This window comes from Pristis pectinata, chromosome 16, assembly GCF_009764475.1.
Source record: "Pristis pectinata isolate sPriPec2 chromosome 16, sPriPec2.1.pri, whole genome shotgun sequence".
Taxonomy (NCBI): Eukaryota; Metazoa; Chordata; class Chondrichthyes; order Rhinopristiformes; family Pristidae; genus Pristis; species Pristis pectinata.
Window position 1 is genome coordinate 3,231,348 of NC_067420.1, and position 6,025 is coordinate 3,237,372.

Genomic DNA, 6,025 nt, shown 5'->3' on the forward strand with positions numbered 1-6,025 from the left:
GCATGGAACAGAAGAACAAGGAGTTTGTGCTGGAACTGTACACAGTCGGACTACAGTTTGTGTGTGGTTCTGGTCAGCACATTACAGAAAAAGCTGGGCTTGCACTGGAGAGGGCACGGAGGAGATTTACAACAATTTGAGGAGAGATAGGGGAAATGCTTTTCAGTCGGAAGGGACCAGGGCTTTGGAACACTGCCTGAAAGGACAGTGGAGGCAGAATCCTTCATCAAACAGAAGATGGATTCAGTATTTAAAAGCTGTGAGCTGTCTGGCTACAGACCCCAGGTGCAATTAAGCAAGGTTGCTCTTTTTGACCTGCACAGGGACAACTGACTGAATGTCACCTTCCGTCATAAATCTTCCGTGATTCCTTATTCCATGAAACTTGCAGCCTCGGTGCCCCAATCTCTGGTGAATTGGTCATAAATGCGTACAGCACAGAAACAGGCCCTTCAGCCCACAGAGTCCATGCTAACCACCATGCACCCATCTGCACTAATCCTATTTGATTCTCCCTTCACTCCGATCAACTCACCCCCAGACGTGACCGTGACCACTACACCCTTTCTCAACTTACAGCGAGAACATGCAAACTCCACACAGACAGCACCAGAGGTCAGGATTGAACGCAGGTCGCTGGAGTTGTGATGCATCAGCTTTACCAGCTGTGCCACTGTGCCAGCCTCTAGTTTTGAATTCTGATCACTGTGGTTACTCGGGCAAACACAGCAGCCAAATTTCACATTGTAAAACCCACAATCATAAATGGATAAATGATGGGTCATCTGTTTTGATGGGTTGAGGGATCACCAGATGACAGAAAAGTTGAGATTGCACTGGAGAGGTGAAGGTAAGGAAAATACTTGTCAGTCAGAGGCGAATAACAGCACACCAGAAAAAAGTACAGTGCGATTATTTTCTTTTATTGATATAAATAAACAGGCTTCTTGTGTGACATCTGATCTGAGATATGGTTTCTATGTATGATGCTGCTCGTCCTCAGTCGCGTACTGAATTACCAACACAAGTTCAGTGCTAGGAAGATATTTCCAAATAGAAATTCATTCCAGTTGTTTCTGTTAAATGCAGACTGCAATAAGGCTGTACACTGTATACTGCCACCAGTGACATTTGTGTCTTTTGAAATGAATCAATCCAAGGTTTGGAACAGGAGCACAAAACATGACCTTTACTGTGTGAATCATCTAGCACATGGCAATGAGGACAAATTTTACCCTGTCACCTCATGACTTAGTGAATCAAGAATAAAAATTTCTTGACTGAGCCCAAATGATTCCCAATCATATATATATAAGTTAAGAAATTCAGTGTCAAGAACTTAAAGAACGACAAGCAGTACTGAGAAACCTACACACTATACATTTCCCTTTCAAAAAACATTAGTATTATTTTATTACCATAAATTAATGAAGCCAATAAGGTTCGGTGATTTAATGTTGATACTGGTGAAGGAAATATATTCTAAACTCAAGATCAACCATGAAGGTCACAGTTAATGCACCAATCATGTAATTGGCAAGATGCCTGTTAAAGGCATTTGGCTGCAGATGGAATTTCTGGGGACTTGGTACAAAAACACAGCATAAATATCTTTCAGTGCTCACGCACTGAATTTCATCTGTGAAATTTACTGAAGTGTGCATGCACAGTCTTAATTTTATTCTAACTTGAAGTAACATTAACAAATGTAAATAATCTACTTGGTGTTTGTTTTCTGGGTTATGCTGTGCACAAAGGTATGAATGGGAGCACCTATTAACTTATCAAAAGTAAACTCATCACAGCACACTATTTCCAGCACACATTGCAGCAGGGCTCCTCTATAGGACGTGTACTCTGACGTCCCAGACAATGGTTCAGCAGACTTCAGCCTCTTCAATGTGCAGAGGCAAAACTCCATTGGACAAGGGGATGGGAATGAATCAAAACTCTCATACATTCCCAAAAGACAGTTTAGGCAAGGAAAGGGAAAAAAGAGACCAGATTTTTTTTTAAAATCCATTACTTTTACTCATAGACTTTTATAAATAATGTGATAACTTGTTCAGGAAATTTGGAACTGCTACTTTTTTTTTTAAATCACAATTTCTCCCAACAGCACTCTGATGAGTGATGAAAAGACAGGTTCACACATGGCACTAAATAAGGTTTTGCTGTTACGCACATAGGACGATGTATAAAAGGGGGAAATGTTTTATCAGCTATAGCTTAGTGATAACATATTCACCCATGAATCTCACTTCAGAGACTTCAACTCAAAATCTAGGCTTACACTTTAGTGCAGCACTGGGGACTTGCTGCATTGTCCTTAGGTGAGCCCTCAGACTGATATCTCAGTTTAACATAAAAGAATCCATGGTATGATTCTGAAGATGAGCAGGAGCATTCTCTCCTGTGCCCAGGCCAATATTAACTTCACCCAGCATCACTAAAGCAGATTATCTGGTCATTATCACATGTGCTGTTAGATGGACTTTGCTGTTGTGAAAACTGGCTGTGGCACAGATTCCAGAGTAGTTCACGTTTTGGATTGCCCTGACGTGGTGAAAAATACAAGTCTTTCTTTCATGGTGCAGAGTGCCTAGGACATGTGCGCTAATTTTAGAAAACAGTGCCTTATGTAAACTAAACTGGTCGGTTAACTGGCCACTATAAATTGTCCCTATGTAGGTGGGTGGCAAGAGAGTCAGTGGAGGAGGGGGGGATTTGGGGAAAGGGTTGATTGGCATGTGAGAGAGGATATGCTACAGAGAAAGTGTGGGGAATGGGACTGATGGGATTGCTCTGAGAGCCAGCATAGAATCAATGGGCCAAATGGTCTCTTCCATGATGTAAGAAAATATGAATTAATGATAAATGGACTTCAAATGTGTATATTATCCAATCTACTTCACCAGATAAGATAACAAGATAAGATCTTTATTACACGTACATCGAAACACACAGTGAAATGCATCTTTTGCGTAGTGTTCTGGGGGCAGCCCGCAAGTGTCGCCACACTTCCGGCACCAACATAGCGTGCCCACAACTTCCTAACCCGTACATCTTTGGAATGTGGGAGGAAACCAGAGCACCCGGAGGAAACCCACGCAGACACGGGGAGAACGTACAAACTCCTTACTATTCAATAACCAAGGAAGCAAAACAAGTCATCACAATGATCACAGAGGCATCACACACACTGCCTGTCATGGTGTTCTTTAATCATTTTTCAGAGATGCAACTAACCTCATCTGGTTTCATACACACACAATGAATAGTGCGGTTAATGCATTGCTTAATGCTGGGATAATGCAGCCAAAATATTGCCCTTAAATATCCAAGTCAACACTAGATGGCAGCAAAAACAACTTTGGTTTCCAACTGTGTCTTGGGTATTACAGAGTCGAGGACTCTGTGTCTGTGACATCCATCATGCATATCTATACTAATCCCACTTGCCTAAAGCAATTCCAGTTCTCAAATATTGTTCCTTTTCCTGCCTCCCCCACCTCCTCCAGCAGCTCATTCCAGATACCAACTACTTTTTGTGAGAACAATGTACCCCTCAGATCCCCTTTAAGCTCACTTTAAACCTATGCCTTCTAGCTTCAGACACTCCTAACACCGGAAACAGACACTGGCCATCTACCCTATCCATGCCTCTCATAATTTTATAAACCTCTACAAGGTCTCCTCTCAGTCTCCCTCGATCCAGGGAAAACAGACCCAGCCTGCCCAACCTCTCCTGACCATGTAAAAGTTTCTCAAATCAGACGCAACAAACGACATGCTGACGTTGTTGCCCGTTATAGAATGTCCTCCATCCACAGGCACACATTCAAGAAAAGATTGTTTGATTTATATAGATCCACATTAACTCAAACTACATCGCATAATGGTTAACGTGGGTAGGAGTCTCGGTCAGTATGGACAAGTTGGGCACAAGGCCTGTTTCTGTGCTGTATGGCTCTGTGACTCATGAGCTCAATGTCAAGTTACTAAAATGACAGGATTTTACACTTTAGTGAATGGAGTGAGAGAGCAAGACCAACTTAAATCAGCAAGAAGGAATCAGCAGCCACAATATGTAAAGACATTTAATATATTTATTTTAATAAGATTAAAAATTATTATTTCTAACATTATTAAAGGCAACGTTAATGGTTTTGAAATGTCTGTGAATATCAGGGATATTCAAAAACTATGACAAAGCCTCACAGACGTAAGTAGGTGAAGCTCTGGCTACGTCAAAAGCCATCAAGTTGTTCAAGGCACAAAGCCTCTCACGCCAGCCAAAGTGGGCCAGACTGATTGGACCCTCTCATATGTACAAGGTTAGCATGGAGACAGTGTAATGGGGAGGTCTGGCATTAAACTGCCCTGCCATGTAGATGTAATAAAAAATCCCAGAGCTCAGTTTGAGAATAAACAGAAATAAATTCACTCCTCAAACAAATACTTGCTGCATTAACTGTTTAATTTCAGATTATGTGAGTTTATTACAGTAAACTGGCTATGGCAATTCCTGCATCATTGCAATTACCTCACTGACTGTTAAGTATCTGGAATATTGTGATTTATGAAAGGTGTGATATTCATCTCATGTCTTCCAAATGGGGATTACTTGTATACAGATACCTGTGAAAAGTGACAGGGATTTAGATACCATTGATACTTCGTATTTTTACAGAATGAATATACCTCATCTGAAAAGACCAATCAACTGTGGTACACACAGTAGTGATATTTTCCATTTCACTACCTATACAATCCCCAACACTCAGGAAGGGATAGAAAATAAACTTTTTTGGAAGGTATGAACATACGAATGAGAAGCAGTAGACAACCTGGCCCATCGAGCCTTCTCCACTATTCATGGCTGATCGAGTTGTAACCTCCCCTCCACATTCATGACAACACACAGTAACCCTTCACCCCCTCACTTCATAAAAATCTGTCTACCTCTGCAATGGAAATATTCAAAGCCTCTGCCTCCACCATCCACTGAGGAAGAACGTTCCAGAGACTCAAAAACCTCAGAGAAAAGTAATCACCTCATCTCTGCGATCCCTGATACTTAAGCGGTGATGCTTAGTTCTTAGACAGGGTGATGAAGAACAAAGGCAAGTGTGCCAAACACATCGGCCATGGTAGTGAGTAGAAGAGTTGGGATGTCACACTACATTTGTACAAAACCTTGTTGAGACCACACTTGGAGTGTTGTGTGCAGCGTAAATGTATGGCTGATGGTCAGTGTGGACTCAGTGGTCTGAAAGGCCTGTTTCCTCGCTGTATCTCTCTGTGACCTTACCCACAGGATGTGAGTCTCGCTTCTCAAGTCTCTGGGTCACCAGGATCTCAGACTTACAATTACACCTCAAGTTAGGTGTTACGAGCCGGGTTGCTACTTGGCGAATGTCCCTTTAAGGCACCTGGACAGTAGTGTAGTGGTGTGTGTGTGGTGTTATATAAGGACTGCAAGACTATATCTGGAGCGTACTGGCTGTTGCACAGGGAATCGGAGAGCGAGAGCGAGAGCGAGAGAGAGAGAGAGAGAGTGAGTGAGACAGAGACTGACTGCTGGTCTCTGTATCTATGGATGAAGAACAATAGCTGTGACTGTCACGATACACTCCATGTGTGGATTTCTGGAGCAATCTGTGGAGTCCACTTTGTCAATAACCTGTACTGGAAAGCAGGTATATCTGTGGGCAGTGACGCATCGAATGCCCTTGGTGTGGCAGATACTTCGGACCAAAGCAATGGAAATCATTGGTGATTGAGGTGTCGTATGGGTTCCATCGTGGAACACGTGGATTTCATAAATTTTCTCTACGTTCCCTCTACAATCTACTGTGGTTTTCAGAAACCTTTGCCCATCGTCCTACCTTATGACTTGCTGAACTGAACTTTGAGAACTATTCCTAGACCTGGGGTTTGGGAATTTGCCACACACACACTTCGAGTTTATATTTTTGGGGTCAATGTTTAACATCTAACGTTATAATTTCTTTTATTATTA